This window comes from Schistocerca piceifrons, chromosome X, assembly GCF_021461385.2.
Source record: "Schistocerca piceifrons isolate TAMUIC-IGC-003096 chromosome X, iqSchPice1.1, whole genome shotgun sequence".
NCBI classification, from domain to species: Eukaryota; Metazoa; Arthropoda; class Insecta; order Orthoptera; family Acrididae; genus Schistocerca; species Schistocerca piceifrons.
In genome coordinates this window covers 712,766,509-712,783,475 of record NC_060149.1, presented here as the reverse complement: position 1 = coordinate 712,783,475, position 16,967 = coordinate 712,766,509, and positions in this window count along the sequence as shown.

Genomic DNA, 16,967 nt, shown 5'->3' with positions numbered 1-16,967 from the left:
GATCCATATCACGCAGAATCGCTGTTTCATTGCGTTTCAGTAGTGGACCAAAACGATGTTAAGCATACAGTAATAATGTTTTGATGCATCATAATATTTCTGCATCTAAGAAAGATAAACTTTCCTATCTTTAGCTAAATCAAGGAAATAAATAAGTTTGCCAGCCGTGGTGGCCGAGCGGTTCTAGGCGCTTCAGTCTGGAACAGTGCAACCGCTACGGTCGCAGGTTCGAATCCTGCCTCGGGCATGGATGTGTGTGATGTCCTTAGGTTAGTTAGGTTTAAGTAGTTCTAAGTTCTAGGAGACTGATGACCTCAGAAGTTAAGTCCCATAGTGCACAGAGCCATTTGAACCATTTGAGCCAATAAATAAGTTTCTGCTAAGGGGAATACTTCTGCTTTTGCTTCACTCCTCATAAAACCGTTTCGTACGCAGTAAAAGTAAGTGATAACTTGATAAATCAAGCATTTTGAAAAAACGATTGAGCGCTTGCTTGCAAGCGATTACCTACTATAGGAGGCGAAATCCTTCAGCTAGAACCGCGTTTTCAAAAGTGATATTTGGGTGATTATAAGAGCAACAAGAAGCGCTCTTGGGAAATCGGATTACGAAACCAGAGTTTTGAGTAACAGGCTTATTGAGAGTTATTCTTCCCACACACCGTTGTCACCCCGAGTCGCACCCTGCAAGGTTGGGTTTCCTCCGGCACAGGAGGGTGAAAGGGCCAACCTACACGCCCAAGCGAAGCAAGCCCTCCTGCAAATCCTAACGGCCTGCTGCAGAGGTCTTCATGAGCACAGAACTACACTGAAGAGCCAAATAAACTTATACATCTGCGTAATATCGTGTAGTGCCCCCGCGAACACACAAAAGTGCCACAACACGACGTGGCATGGACTCGACTGATGTCCGAAACAGTGCTGGAAGGAATTGACACCATGAATCCTGGAGAGCTGTCCATAAGTCCGTAGGAGTAAGAGGGGATTGAGATCTGATCTGAACAGCACGTTGCAAGATATCCCAGATATGCCCAATAATGTTCGTATCTCGGGATATTGGTAGCCAGCGGAAGCCTTTAAACTAAGAAGAGTATTCCTGGAGCCAGTCTGTAGCAATTCTGGAAGTGTGGGGTGTCGCATTGTCCTGCTAGAATTTCCCAAGTTCGTCGGAATGCAGAATGGACATGAATGGCTGCAGGTCATCAGAAAGGATGATTACGTACGTGTCACCTTTCAGAGTCGTATCTAGACATATCAGGGGTCCCATATCTCTCCAACTGCACAAGTCCCACACCATTACAGAGCCTTCGCCAGCTTGAACAGTCCCCTGCTGACATGCAGGGTCGATGGATTCATGAGGTTGTCTCCATACCCGGACACGTCCATTCACTAGATACAATCTGAAAGGAGAGTCGTCCGATCAGGAAACATGTTTCCAGTTATCAACAGTTCAATTTCGGTGTTGACGGACCTAGGCGAGTCATGAAGTTTTGTGTTGTGCGGACATTAACGGTACACGAGTGGGCCTTCGACTCCGAAAGCCTACATCGACGATCTTTCAAAAAAATGATTCAAATGGCTCTGAGCACTATGGGACTTAACATCTGTGGTCATCAGTCCCCTAGAACTTAGAACTACTTAAACCTAACTAACCTAAGGACATCACACACATCCATGCCCGAGGCAGGATTCGAACCTGCGACCGTAGCAGTCGCGCGGTTCCGGACTGAGCGTCTAGAACCGCTAGACCACCGCGGCCGGCCGGCGATCTTTCGTTGAAAGGTTCGCACGCTGACACTTGCTGGTGGCCCGGCTTTGAAATCTGCAGCAGTTCGCGGAAGGTTTGCACTTCTGTCACGATCGAGCGAGGTGGCGCAGTGGCTAGCACACTGGACTCGCATTCGGGAGGACGACGGTTCAATCCCGCGTCCGGCCATCCTGATTTAGGTTTTCCGTGGTTTCCCTAAATCGCTCCAGGCAAATGTCGGGATGGTTCCTTTGAAAGGGCACGGCAGACTTCCTTCCCCGTCCTTCCCTAATCCGATGAGACCGATGACCTCGCTGTCTGGTCTCCTCCCCCAAACAATCCAATTCAACTTCTGTCACGTTGATCGAGTCTCTTCAGTCATCGTTGGTCCCGTTCTTGCTAGATCTATTTCCGACGCAGCGAAGTCGGACATTTGATGTTTTACCGAATTCCTGATATTCGCGTTACACTCGTGAAAGTGTCGTACGGAAAAATCCCCACTTCATCGCTACCTCGGAGACGCTATGCCCCATCGGTCGTACGCAGACTATAACACCACGTTCAAACTCATTTAAATCTTGATAACCTGCCATTGTAGCAGCAGTAACCAATCTAACAACAGCGCCAGACACTTGTCTTATATAGGCATTGCCGACCGTATCGCCGTATTCCGCCTGTTAACATATCTCTGTATTTGAATATGCGTGTCTATACCAGTTTCTTTGGCGCTTCAGCGTATATTTCACGTCACACATTCCGCGAAACAAATAATGTGGAGTTGAAATATCACTACGCACTAGAGAAATAAGGAGAGCGTAGTGGATTAATCGGCAATGATTTTCCAGGGGTGTTCCTGTGTGTTCTTGCGCAGCATCTTCGGAAGTGTACCTCAAAGTTCCAGTCGCAGTCATCGCTGCAGTAATCGCTGCCCACCTATCCAAAGAGTATCCGCTGCCCTTAGAAAGTGCCTACGCTGGGTAGAGGGAAATGTGTTCCAACAACTGTACTTAGCGCCAGAGCAGGACTGTCACAGGCTAGGACTATTGCACAACCATCTATTGAAATTAATTATTGATGTATCAACGAATAAATATCTGTTTTCTCGAAATATGACTGTAGTCCTTTCAGTAGTTGTACTTGCATTCATGTCTGATTGGGACTAGCGCCCTGTTTACACGGACATCAGCCGAACCTCGGTATTTGCTTTCAACATCCTACTCTGGCGACGCAGAGTAGCTACACCAAATCATTCACGAATGGATCAGGAAAGACAGGGAATGACGATGGTAGCGTAAGTACTCTCCACCACACACTTTAAGATAGCTTACTGTGTGTGCATGTAAGTGTACAATACATAAGCTACGGTATTGCCCTTATCGACATTGAAACGCTTATCATACGAGTACAATGTAGACTTGCACGGCCGGTATTAACTTCACTTAAAACTTAGAGGCTGACAGGCCATGGTTCCCTAACATTTCGTGTCCGGTTGCGGAAGACATTGTCGGAGGTGAAACGGTGAACTGCAATCAGAACGCGAGGGAGCGCCGAATATAGATGATGATAATGATGATGATGATGATGATGTTGGTTTGTGGGGCGCTCAACTGCGCGGTTATCAGCGCCCATACAAACTCCCACCCTTTGCTCAGTCCAATCTCGCCACTTTCATGAATGATGATGAAATGATGAGGACAACACAAACACCCAGTCATCTCGAGGCACGTGAAAATCCCCTAATATAGAGGCAGAGTACAAGGAACCATAATCCAACACATGACGCCGGCTGCCTCTAGTAGTGCCAACATTCTAGACTGAAAGTAATCGATCGTTATTCTCTCGGTGTGAAGTCAAAATCCATATTTCATTTAATTTGACAGCATGCTCTTTTCTGTTAAAATTATTAGGTGCTTATAAATCTCATCAGCCTCTCTATAAATACACGCATGATAATGCTATGTTTTCGATATGACGGTCGTATCACTGAATTTTATTTCATGAGTACCCTCTTGATACACATGTTCTGCTACGCCCAATTTATTATTACAGACGGCATTTCCTCTTATGCTCCACTAAACGGGTATTAACACTTTTTTCGTCGTACAAATATATACTAGTCCACAACTACAAGGAATTTTTATATACACCCGGTGTAGCTAAACGATGTATCTTTTTTGCTGTTCTTAAATATTTACCACGATTCCTGTGATCTAAACTATCTCATGTATAGCGGATATTTTGCCAGGTGATGTCGAGGCGGTATTCAGACATTGGCAACGACACGATTTTCGAATAGGACGTTTGCTGAACAGTGAACACGCAGAATTCTAGGACCAAGTTCTCCACTAAGTCATCGAACGCTCGGAAATATGTGATGCATTTCAGTGGTTAGTTAACATCATCGCTAAGTCTGTTGATCGCAGTTTGATATTTTAGAGTCCGCAGCTCGTGGTCGTGCGGTAGCGTTCTCGCTTCCCGCGCCCGGATTACCGGGTTCGATTCCCGGCGGGGTCAGGGATTTTCTCTGCCTCGTGATGACTGGGTGTTGTGTGATGGCCTTAGGTTAGTTAGGTTTAAGTAGTTCTAAGTTCTAGGGGACTGATGACCATAGATGTTAAGTCCCATAGTGCTCAGAGCCATTTGAACCATTTTTTGATATTTTAGATAACAATTAAAATGTTATGACTTAACCTTTTAAATGTATCTATGATGTTTTTTAATAAGTTCAAGTATAAAGCTTTCATGAAAGGTTTACTCATTCGTGATCAGACTAAAAATAATAAATTAAATTACAAACTTTTTAATAAATGGCGTTATAAGCACTCTAGTATAAAAGTCATTAACAGTTTTATTGCACTATAAATGAAATGAGCTGTTGTGATATTTTTTCCAGTGGAAAATAGTCCCTACACTACTTACTATTATATATTGGATCCCCCCCCCCCCCGACGTTTATGGTTCATCATTTAAATTTTGCAAGTATCGTCAGAGCTATTAAAATTTCAGAACCACAAATTTTCAGGGCTATCTGTATGGGGTAAGGAATCTGTATGGGTATAGGAAAAATATTTCCATACTTCGTAGTCGGTTTTAAAAAGAGTTATATTTAAAAAAAAAATATTGAAGTTGTTATTTTATACTTTTTAGCTTTTTGTGTGTGTGTGTGAAATTTTTCAAACGACTTGAAACATTTTTAAGTGATTACAAGAGAGTCACAGAGTAAATTGCAGGTTTAGTTTAGTTTTTCTTCACCTGAGTCAACCAATATATTGCCTCCTCCTACGTATATATCTCGCAAAGATTATGAAGATAAAAATTAGAGAGAATCGAGTCCACACCGAGACTTACTAGCAGTCGCTGTTACCGCGAAACATTCGCGACTGGAACAGGAAAAGTGTGAAATAGTAGCGGTGCACGAAGTACCCTCCACCACACACGAGACAATAAAACGAGTTAGTACTGCGTTGTTGTGAGCTGTATTGAAATTATCAGGTCTCTAGCTCATTGGGAAATTAGTTCGAAATCATGTGGAAAAATTTTGCCCTCAGACAAGAAATTGGGTTAATATTAAACTGTCATTCAGCTCTGACACACATTGAAAGCTCATCAGAAAGTTAGTTTACAATCAATTGCTAAATCTGCACCAAACAAACAGACAAGAAAGCGACCAATTAAAAATGTATTAAAAATGGAAAACCCACGCAGGCCACAGTTGTGGTGCAAACTTCGGAATTCGTGTTACCTGGTGACAAATCAAGATGGTTCAGCCAACTGTGCATAGCTAATGGATAACGGAGAAATACTGTCCGTTAAAATACACTGCCTGACAAAACAAGTGAAGCACCTAGAAGACATGGGTCGATGTCAAGTGTAACTTCGTACACGGACACTGTATCGGAGGGTATGTAAATCATTAGATTTCTCTGTGATATGTAAAACTGTTACTAGAGTGCATTAGTGTTATTCGTATTTTGTGTTGTTACCATAACTGCTAGGGTATATGTGGATGAGTCACCATAGTCAGATGTTGAGTGACTACTGTGAATGGGATGGAGATGGCGCGTATTCCTGTAAGACAGCGTTATCAGTTTCAAGGTGGCTTCATTGTGAGCCTCCATTTGACCAGCTGATCGAATCGTTCAGTATCCACCTCTGTGGGACATTTTCATGTGCGAGTGGCCAGATTTTAGACTGCGTGGGAGCGTGAGGGCTGACATACTCGTCGACCATTCGATCACGTCTGAGCGCCGCAAGGGAGGACCGCCGTATTGTGCACCAAGCACATCGTAACCCCTTCACATCTGCCCCAGTGATCCGAGAACAAATAATGGACTCCCAGCAACTTTCTGTGTTATCCCGAGCATTTGGTCGAGGACTGGCAGCAGCCGGTTCAGGGAATTACTGTTCATGAGTAGGCTCCCGTTAACACCAGACAACGAACGGTTGGGTTGGGTTTGGTTTGGTGCCGTAACCGAGAAGTATGCATTGTTGAATAAATGGCTTTGGATTATTTTCAGCAATGAATTGCGTTCCTACAATATCAAAGATGACCATCATCGGAAGTATGGTGGCGACCTGGGGAAAGGTCCTATTCTTCCGTTGTTTTCGGGAGGCATAGAGTTGTTTCTCCTGGCTTTATGGTGCGGCGAGCCATCGTATATGTCTCCTGCCACAACGGTACGTCACAGACATACTGCGTCCTTAAGTGTTACCTCACAAGAGACAGCATTGTGGTGCCATTTCTGAACGTGAAAATGCTAGTCCACATATGACAAGTGTCGCTATGAACTGTCTGCACGATGTTGAGGTTCTCTCGTTGCTAATAAGAGTCACAGATCATTCCCCGATAGAAAACGTGTGGGATCAGTTTGGAAGTCGGCTCCGTTACATTGCCAATATGCAGGATATCATGGACAACTTCCAGCAGTTGTGGGTCAGCTTGCCTCCGGAAAGGATACAACAATTTTATGACACACTTCCCAAACGAATCAGAGCATACATCTAGGCCAGAGGAGGTGCTACCTCATACTGATATGTGTGCTCATATTGCAAGTTCTTTCTAAATTTGGCTCCATTTTGTCATCACCGAAATAACATCACATGCCTTCTCCACTCAGTGTCATTTCTTTTCCTCCTCCCTTCTGGGTGCTTCACTTTTACTGTCAGGAAGTTTGCAGTAACGCAGTTAGTATACTGACTATGTTCGAAGTCAGGTTCGTACTGGCAGCCGCACGTGCTAGGGCCTGAGTTCATTTAGCCAGTTAGTGTCCTCGTTTCGTCGCACTGGCAGAAGCGGGCGGCCACAGCTGGGATGGTCACGTCCCGGGTCGTCTCGCACCACGCGCCATTACACAAGTTGGAGCCAGAACGTGGCTCCAGGGAGCGGAACGGCTATAACTCAATACGACGTTCCCGTTTCCCTTGGCCACCGTTCTCCGACTGATGTGTAGAATGCTGCCACTGAGCGATAAGAACTGTCGTGCAGTGGCACGTTGTAACCGTTGTTATCGCAGTTTAGTGAAATTACGTAATCATGAAAATCTTCAGAATGGATCACTTTATAAACAGGGATACCATCGTGGCGAGTTTACTGCAAATACACTGAAACACACTTCTGATATTAACCAGCACTATCACTACATACATGTAGTAATGCGACCCCGTATCGTCTTTCTGTTTATTTGCGAAGGAGAATCTCATAAATTACTGTTGAAATTTTGATACGGTTTTCGCTAACTTATAGATTTATTCAAGAAGAAGGTTTGCGTATATAATTTACAGATATTTCGTACAAATTGGCTGAACTATTATGGTTTTGTCGATTAATTCGTGGCTCCTGACAACTTTCCTGGCGCGCCCTGCTTGAAACGTTGAACTTAAACTAGAATTTGGAGTTAATGTTCAGTTACCTGACGTTGTTAAAAAACGGTTCAAATGCCTCTGAGCACTATGGGACTTAACATCTGAGGTCATCAGTCCCATAGAACTTGGAACTACTTAAACCTAACTAACCTAAAGACATCACACACATCCATGCCCAAGGCTAACGTTGTTATTTGAATTTTAATCTTAACTATAAGCAGTGCACGATAGTGCAAAATAAATCAATAATCAAAAACTTTGTCATATCGTGGAAATTTCAATAAACAATACAAAATTCTTACTTATTATCCGTGTTACTTCAAAATAGGATCAAATAAGATCAAAATACAGGTATAGTACTGGAATTAACCAAGTTTAAAGGGCAATGTGCCTTCCATTTATTTTCTATTGTGAATGAGTGGTGAGTCATGAAAAAGAGCTAGTTCATTTCAGGGAGTGAACAGTTCTGATCCGATCTCTGAAAAGGACAGTTTTGCCCATCTCTAGTAGCGAGAGGCGCTTGCATGCTAGCTCTGTACTGGAAGCGCGCAAGTGCTATCTTGTCGTCTGAGTGATGAATCAGTGGCGCGGATTGCGGAAAGCGAATCAGTGCCTCACACTTCTACTGAATTTGGTGAGCGCCCGCATTCAGTTTGGAATTTGAACTGAGTCATTTGCCTTAGCTGGAACAGTAATTCGTCCGTCTGTGATCGACTCCAGTCGCGTACAGCGTCATCCTTTAAATTAAACTGTTTTCGGTTAGCAAGTCTCCTATTTCTTTCGGGAGACATCACATTGGATGTAGCACCGAAGAGCAAGTTGGGCTTATCATTAACTGTAGTGTCCCGAAATTGTGCCCTGGCAGTTTTCTGGAAATTTACACCCGCTAGGTTAGCCGAGCGCGCTTACATGCTGCTTCCTGGACTCGGGTAGGCGCGCCGGCCCCGGATCGAATCCCCCCGGCGGATTAACGTCGACGGCCGGTGTGCCGGCCAGCCTGGGTGTGGTTTTTAGGCGGCTTTCGACATTCCCCTAGGTGAATACCGGGCTGGTCCCCATGTCCCGCCTCAGTTACACGGCTCGCAGACATCTGAACACTTTCGCACTATTCCATGGATTACACTAGTCGCAGACAGTTGGGATACACTAATTCCGTCCTTTGGGGTATGGGGTGGCGGCAGGAAGCGCCTCCGGTCACCCCTCCCACTAACATTGCCACATCCGATTAACCATGCCGACCCTGCGTATCCACGGGAAAACAGGCTCAAGCAAAAGAAAGAAAGAAAAGAAAGTCTTCTGCAAATTTACATGTTACGAGTGGCTAATCGTATACCTTTCTGCTGTAGACTTTCCGGGCTGTGCAAACCTTGTTGAACTATGTGCAAGGTGTTCTAGAAAATTGATGTCAGCTTCAGGGCAATTCGTAATAGTGGGTACATGTTCTCAGGTTCCACTGGCCTAAATTTGCGTGTATGCGGGGTTAATTGATTTCTCTGATTACAAAGCTACGTTTAAATGTACTCTTCCAAATCGCCTCATGTCCAAGAGGCATGGTGAACGTTAAGTTGGTTGAGACGGATAGTGATACTTTCTCGTTTGCAGTTCTTCTTCTTAGCTTGGGACCGTAGTAAAGTGAGACATGTTTGATGTATCTGATACTGATGAAAGGTTGATTTGTGTAAGGCTCCATTACCTCATGTAAATTGTATTTAAATTTTGTTATAGGTTTTTTTTTGGTAAATATTCTAACGTTGGTTTTCTGAGGACCAGATTGGTTGAACTGGCGTTAAGTTATTCACGTGTCAGTATCCCTCTGGCCAGTTACGGTGCACTAATGCGAAAGTGATTTGTTTTAAAAGGAGTACCTTGTATGATTTTAATTTTTTTAGCTTATTGGTTCTAATCTTTACGGAAAACGAAATTTTGGGTAATTTTGAATTACAGTAAGCACTTGTAAATATTTTGAATGATTTTAAGTTTTTTAAAAAGGTTTTTTATTCTGATGTTTAAAAACTTTGCGAAGTTTAGAACTTCAGTCAATATTGTAAAAACTTTACATCATTTTAATGTTTTAAGGATTATTTGTTTTACTGTTTAAGAGACAGAGAGTACGAATTTTCTGTATACCTGTGTACGCTAGTATAAACTAAGAAAACCAATAAATGTTTTGCTACAGTGCTCAGCCGCTTATCACACCAAATCATTGTATTCTAGCTTGACGAGCTCTAAAGGTTACTTTTCACTTTCGAAACCTTAAGAGAAGGCTCCAAAAATCACAGGTCAATGTAAGCGCCAGATAATCCACTGCAAATGTGAACTGCTGGTACATTAATAATCAGTGTAACCACCAGAATGTTGAATGCAAGCATACAAACGTGCATGGATTGTGTTGTGCACGTGCCGGATGTCAGATTGTGGGATGGAGTTCAATGCCCGTTGAACTTGGTCGGTCAATACACGTGCGGTTAATTCTGTTTGTTCATGACGTCCCATATGTGCTCCATTGCAGGCAGACCTTGTGATCGAGCAGGCCAAGGCAACATGTCGACACTCTGTAGAACATCCTGGGTTACAACATCAGTATGTGGGCAAGCGTTATCCTGTTGAAAAACACCCCCTTGAATGCAGTTCGTGAATGGCAGCATAACAGGGTCAATCAGCAGACTGATGTGAAATTTTGCAGTCAGAATGTATGTGATAACCACGAGATTGCTCCTGTTGTCATCCGAAAACGCGCCCCAAACCATAGATCCAGGTGCAGGTCAAGTGGGTCCGGTTGTAGGCCCCCAATAGGCCTCCTAACCAACACACGGCCATCACTGGTACAGAGATAAAATCAGCTTTCATCAGGAAACAGAACAGGCCTCCACCCTGCCGTCCAATGAGCTCTCATTTGACACCACTGAAGTCGTAAATGGCGATGGTTTGGGGTCAGTGGAATGACCTACCCGGTGCGCTACAAGATCTACCTCGAGGTCGCCACACAGGAATACGTCCATTGTTGACCCGTACGCAGAACCATGACTATACTGAAAAGGAGACGTGCTGCACTCTTGTGTCCAGTGTAGTCGTTGGGAGCAGCAGTGTCAGCTTGTGTCTTTCTGATGCCACGCGTCGAACGAAACAGTAATAATGGTGTTTTCCAGACGTGGTGTTACAGATATTCTCGCACTGCCCATGTGGATGCTCGTATCCTTGCACGGCCGGGCGAACAATATGTCTTTCGTCTCCGGTTCTTGTCGCGTGGGCCCAGTTAGGTCCTGAACCGATCGACTTCACAGTCGCATGGCAGTCGTGGGATCCAGACCAATGCGAGCAGCAATTTCGGGGAACGATAAATCTCACTGTCGATAGGTCACAATCCTGCCGCTGTAGATTTCCGACACGTGCTGGAAGGCGTTTCTACTTTTCATATGAGGCATAACACGACCTCCCCACAAACAACGAGCGTTAAAATGCAATTTCTGAATGAGAAATGCGCTGTGTGATATTTACTTGTACGAGGAGCGTTCAGTAAGTAATGCAGCACTTTTTTCCACGGCCAGTTTTGGTTGTAAAAATGCGAAATTTGTTGCGGATCCTAGTGGAATATCCCTGCTTCAGTTTCTATAATTTCATTAAGTTCCGATAGGTGACTGCGCTATATCTAGTCTTCAAAATGGCGTCTGTAATGAAGGTGTGTTCCAAGCGAAGAGCTGTCATTAAGTTTATGTTGATGGAAAATCAGAGCATCGTGGATTTTCGTAGGCGCTTGCAGAATGTCTACGGAGACTTGGCAGTAAACAAAAGCACCGTGAGTCGTTTCGCGAGGCGTCTCCCATCATCGCAACATGGTCGCACAATCCTGTGCGATGTCCCGCGTGTCCGCCGGTGGCACACAGCTATGATTCCTGCAATGTCGGAACGTACGGACTTTCTCATTTGGGGTGATTGTCGGATCACAATCAGACATCTCGCTGCACAACTGTACGTTTTTGTTTGTAGTCCTGACACTCTCGTCCACCGGTTGGAGTACTCAAAGGTGTGTGCCATCTGAATTCCTCATCCACACTACAGTCCGGATCTCGCACTTTCCGGCTTCCATCAGTTTGGCCCAACGGAGGATGCACTCTGCAGGTAGCAGTACACAGATGATGGAGAGGTTATTGGTGCAGCAAGACGTTGGGGGTAGAATCGATCATAGGCGGCTTAAACTCAGACGCCGCCGGAGGGAGGGTAGGTGCCCTCAGCTCCAGACACCCCCAACTGAGTGGAGGTCTAACAAAGACTTCTCGAAGACAGTTGGCAAATAATGTTCGGTAATGTGGGGTGTGCTCGAGTGCTGCGTGGACTGTTGGTAAATAGGTCAAGAAGTCGAGACGGGATTTAGGTCCCTCATGGAATAAGTATCCGAGCACCATCCCTCGGCCCCCGTAATGTCATGAAATTTGGCGGCGGGAAAATGTTTGTCCTCCACGAATAGAAATATACGCAGTTTGATCGTGGCTTGTGGCATGCGAAGATAGCAGGCAATAATTTGTTGCACGAATGACTAGACTTCGTGCGAAGAGGAGCAGGTCAGATGGAGGTCATCAGTGTCGACTTGCTGGCAGAGGAGGGGAATCTGACAAACCAACGTTTTGTATTCACTGTTTTGTGGCAAATTTCCTGTTGATTTTGCGACGCCACATTGTCTGGACATCTGTAGGGAGGATGGGATGGTGAATGGTATTCCACACTATGGGCCACTGGATGGAGGGATATTTGGTCTCCATTACATTACGGGGAACACGACGCAATAGTAGGCCATAAAAATCCTCGGTCCTAGGAGGGCGCTTATCTGGGAGACTGGTATGTGTGCAACTGTAGTCGACGAAAAGGCCGAAATGTGAGACAAATGAGGCACCGACAGACACCGGTGGTGAGGTGGACCCAGCCAGAAGGACCTCAAGCAAGCTGTGTGTTAGAGATGTGCCCCGGCCGGCACTGTCTTCTCATGGTACTCATACACAAGGCCGCAGCTCGCATAGGGACGTTGACGAGTCCGAGACGATCTTCCCGTGGGGGCAGGGTAAGTGTCTCATAAAGGACTTTAAGCATGGAACCAGCCGTAAGATAATGGCCAAGGGCCGCCTGAAGGTTGCACCCAATCGCCGTCGGCAGAGGGAGAACTTGTGCGATATGGACTAATTTTGACGACACAAAGCGATTAAGAAACTCAGTGCGGTGAAGTGTGCCCTGGCGGTGCAGGAAGCTCTAGCGGACGTTGTTACGGATGACGTGTAAAGGCCGGTTCCCACTAGGGCTGCCGCGCGTCAAAACGGCGCGTCAGCGGCGCGGTTGCCATGGAAACGGCGTCAGCGGCACGGCGCGGCGAGCTCTGCGTCGCGGTTTGACCATGTCGAACCGCTTCCGCTGCCGCGCAACGCGCCCCAGGTGCGCGCCGCCAATCACAGAACGCGCTGAGCGTGACGTCAGGTACGCAACCCCGGGCCACAAGAACTTTCGCCGAACCGCTAGCGCGGACGCGGCGGCAGTTATGAAATACTTATCATCCGATTCCAAGGAAACTATTCGGTAGAAAAATTTGATTCTTGGGCATGTTACAGCCTGATATCTTCTCTCGATAAAGGGCCGAATTTCTTTTCGATATTCGTCGTGGTTACTTGCTGTATCGCATTTACGTAAACCTTTACACGAAATTTTAATGAGTGTGCAGAGGTAAAAACGCATTGCGTGGACTTTGCGTACAGTTCATTTTAGGTAATACATTATTGCGTATGAAATTTAGTCAACATATCGAAATTGTTTTTAAAGCTGAGAGCAGATCGATAGCTATCACCGTTCTCGAGATATTGACTGATATGTCGGCGGACGGGCTGTGCCGTGACCGCGCGCAGGTTGCTCACGACGCGACCGGTACTTCGTCCTGCTCGTCGTAAACCATGTGGTTGTATCAACCGCAAATTTCGTAAACGGTTCAAGAAATCGAAATGTGTTTTTTGCAAACTATAACTTGTGAAAAGTCATGTATTTCATCGCATGATAAATATCCAAAATCTGTTTATCTACCTAGATACGAAAGAAACTACAGTTTTTCAGAAGGGATAGATGATTTTTTTTTTTAAACAGCATTTAATAGCGTGTGGAATGAGAAGTTAAACAGAAACTAATTTGCTGGTATGTCATAAGATGTAATTTGCTAAGTATCTACAGCTATTGATTATTTCCTTTGGTAAGTAACAAACGTTTTTTTTCTTTATCGAGTGTACTTTATTGGTTCAAGACGCGTTTCGCCTTTTACTTTAAGGCATTTTCGGTGGAATCTAGAATGATTCAGTTTTGTTTTAAATGCATAACTGATTACTTACAGTGAATCGAGTTTTTGGCGGACATATACGTTTCCCCTCACCTGGTCACATGCTGGAGGTTGAACTAAAACTTAGATTATGGAACATAAGCACATCTTCATGTTCGCCCTTTTTTCTTCTGTCACTAGGAGTAGACGTTTTACCGAAAACTGATTTAAAGTCATCACTAAAGTGTGTTCACCTCATGTCCCTTCCTGTCTGGTTTGTTTATGTACATGTTGCCAACCTGCAGAATTATATGCTGAAAACTAATGTTTGTTTATTTTTGTTCTCCTTATATCTGTATGTGTGTGTGGCTAGCCAGTGATAGTTATAGAAAGTTGAAAGTGAATCCAGTAGTTGTCAGACAGTGGTTGAAAGATTTGGTGTTCAGCTGATTTCAGTTTTGGTTTAAATGTTTTAAAGAGTGCATGGAAGAGTAAATTCACTGCTTACATTAATAGATAAAATAGTAGAATAGTATTTCAACAGATGATTGTCAGAATAGTATCACCCTACCCTTTTGTCCTCACTCTTTAACGCCCCATAATACGTCCTGTCAGCTAACCCCTATTGTTGTCAAAGTTGTGCCGTAATTTCCTCTTCCTCCTCTATTTAATTCCGTACCTCTTCTTTAGTCACATGATCCTCGTATCTAATGTTCAGCATTCTTATGAATCACCACGTTTTGAAAGCGTCCATTGTCTTCTTGACAGAACTGTTCATCGTCCATGTTTCACTTACATACAAGGATGCAGTCCACACAAATACCTTTGTAAAATAGTATCCAACCATTAGAATTTATATTCGGAGTGAACAAATTTTCTTTTTCAGAACGCTTTTCTTGCTATTGAGTCTTCAGTCAGGTTTGCGTCTGCACCAGGAAATGCCTTACAATTTAAAATCTGGTTTCGAAAACTGTTCCAAATATATATTATTCTTTCGTGATTTTTAAGCAAGGTGCTGGCGATGATTACATTATGCTCTGTGGGAAATTCTATCAGGTGGCTTCCACTTTCATCCCTTCCACCTAGCCTTTGTGTTCTTACTGTTTTCATGTACCTGCTACCGTATCACATTTTAAATTTTTGTCTCGCTTAACTATCTGAATAATCTCTTTTGTCGCACATTGTCTCAATGTGTTAGGAGATAGTGAACGATCGTGAACGGTAGTCATCAAATCTTTTATGGTGAAATGAGAAAACATGAATAATGAAATATGTGAAAGAGTACATTGTACGGAAAATGAAAAATTGGTATGTCTTCACCCAACTTCGTCTTTCCTTCATGTAGGTGTAAGATGTAGTTAAACGCACCGCGCGTTTCAGTGAGTCCTGCCCCGTACCTCAGTGGCTGTCCGTCATTGGCTAACGCTAACGTCTGCCGCTTCCAGATGGGAACACCAATTCCGCGAGCCGCCGCGTCAAAGCGGAAAACGCTTGCCGCTGCCGTTGCCGCACGCCGCGCTGCCGCGCTCTAGTGGGAACCGGCCTTAAAGGCCGGTTCCCACTAGGGCTGCCGCGCGTCAAAACCGCGCGTCAGCGGCGTGGTTGCCATGGAAACGGCGTCAGCGGCACGCCGCGACGGGCTGTGCGTCGCGGTTTGACCATGTCGAACCGCTTCCGCTGCCGCGTGCCGCGCTCCAGGTGCGCGCCGCCAATCACAGAACGCGCTGAGCGTGACGTCAGGAACGGAACCCCTGGCCACACGAACATTCGCCGACGCGGCGGCAGCAATGAAATACTTATCATCCGATTCCAAGGAAACTATTTGGCAGAAAAATTTGATTCTTGGGTATGTTACAGCCTGATATCTTCTCTCGATAAAGGACCGAATTTATTTTCGTTATTCGTTGTGGTTACTTGCTGTATCGCATTTACGTAAACCTTTACACGAAATTTTAATGAGTGTGCAGAGGTAAAAACGCATTGCGTGGACTTTGCGTACAGTTCATTTTAGGTAATACATTATTGCGTATGAAATTTAGTCAACATATCGAAATTGTTTTTAAAGCTGAGAGCAGATCGATAGCTATCACCGTTCTCGAGATATTGGATGATATGTCGGCGGACGGGCTGTGCGGTGACCGCGCGCGGGTCGCTCGCGACGCGACCGGTACTTCGTCCTGCTCGTCGTAAACCATGTGGTGGTATCAACCGCAAATTTCGTAAACGGTTCAAGAAATCGAAACGTGTTTTTTTGCAAACGATAACTTGTGAAAAGTCGTGTATTTCGTCGCATGATAAATATCCTAAATCTGTTTATCTACCGAGATATGAAAGTAACTACAGTTTTTCAGAAGGGATAGATGAATTTTTTTAAACAGCATTTAATAGCATGTGGAATGAGAAGTTAAACCGAAACTAATTTGCTGGTATGTCATAAGATGTAATTTACTAGATATCTACAGCTATTGATTATTCCCTTTGGTAAGTAACAAACTTTTTTTTCTTTATCCAGTGTACTTCACTGATTGAAGACGCGTTTCGCCTTTTACTTTAAGGCACCTTCGGTGGAATCTAGAATGATTCAGTTTTGTTTTGATACGTGATACTTGCAGATTATAAAACAGTTCACATCTTTTTTTACGTGAATGACTGATTACTTACAGTGAACCGAGTTTTTGGCAGACAGGCTGACATATACGTTTCCCTTCACCTGGTCACATGCTGGAGGTTGAACTAAAACTTAGATTATGGAACATAAGCACATTTTCATGTTCGCTCTGTTTTTTTCTGTCACTAGCAGTAGACGTTTTACCGAAAACTCTGATTTGAAGTCGTAACTACAGTGTGTTCACCTCATTCCCTTCCTGTCTGGTTTGTTTATGTACATGTTGCCAACCTGCAGAATTATATGCTGAAAACTAATGTTTGTTTATTTTTGTTCTCCTTATATCTGTATGTGCGCGTGGCTAGTCAGTGATAGTTATAGAAAGTTGAAAGTGAATCCAGTAGTTGTCAGACAGTGGTTGAAAGATTTGGTGTTCAGCTGATTTCAGTTTTGGTTTAAATGTTTTGTGGAGGAGTG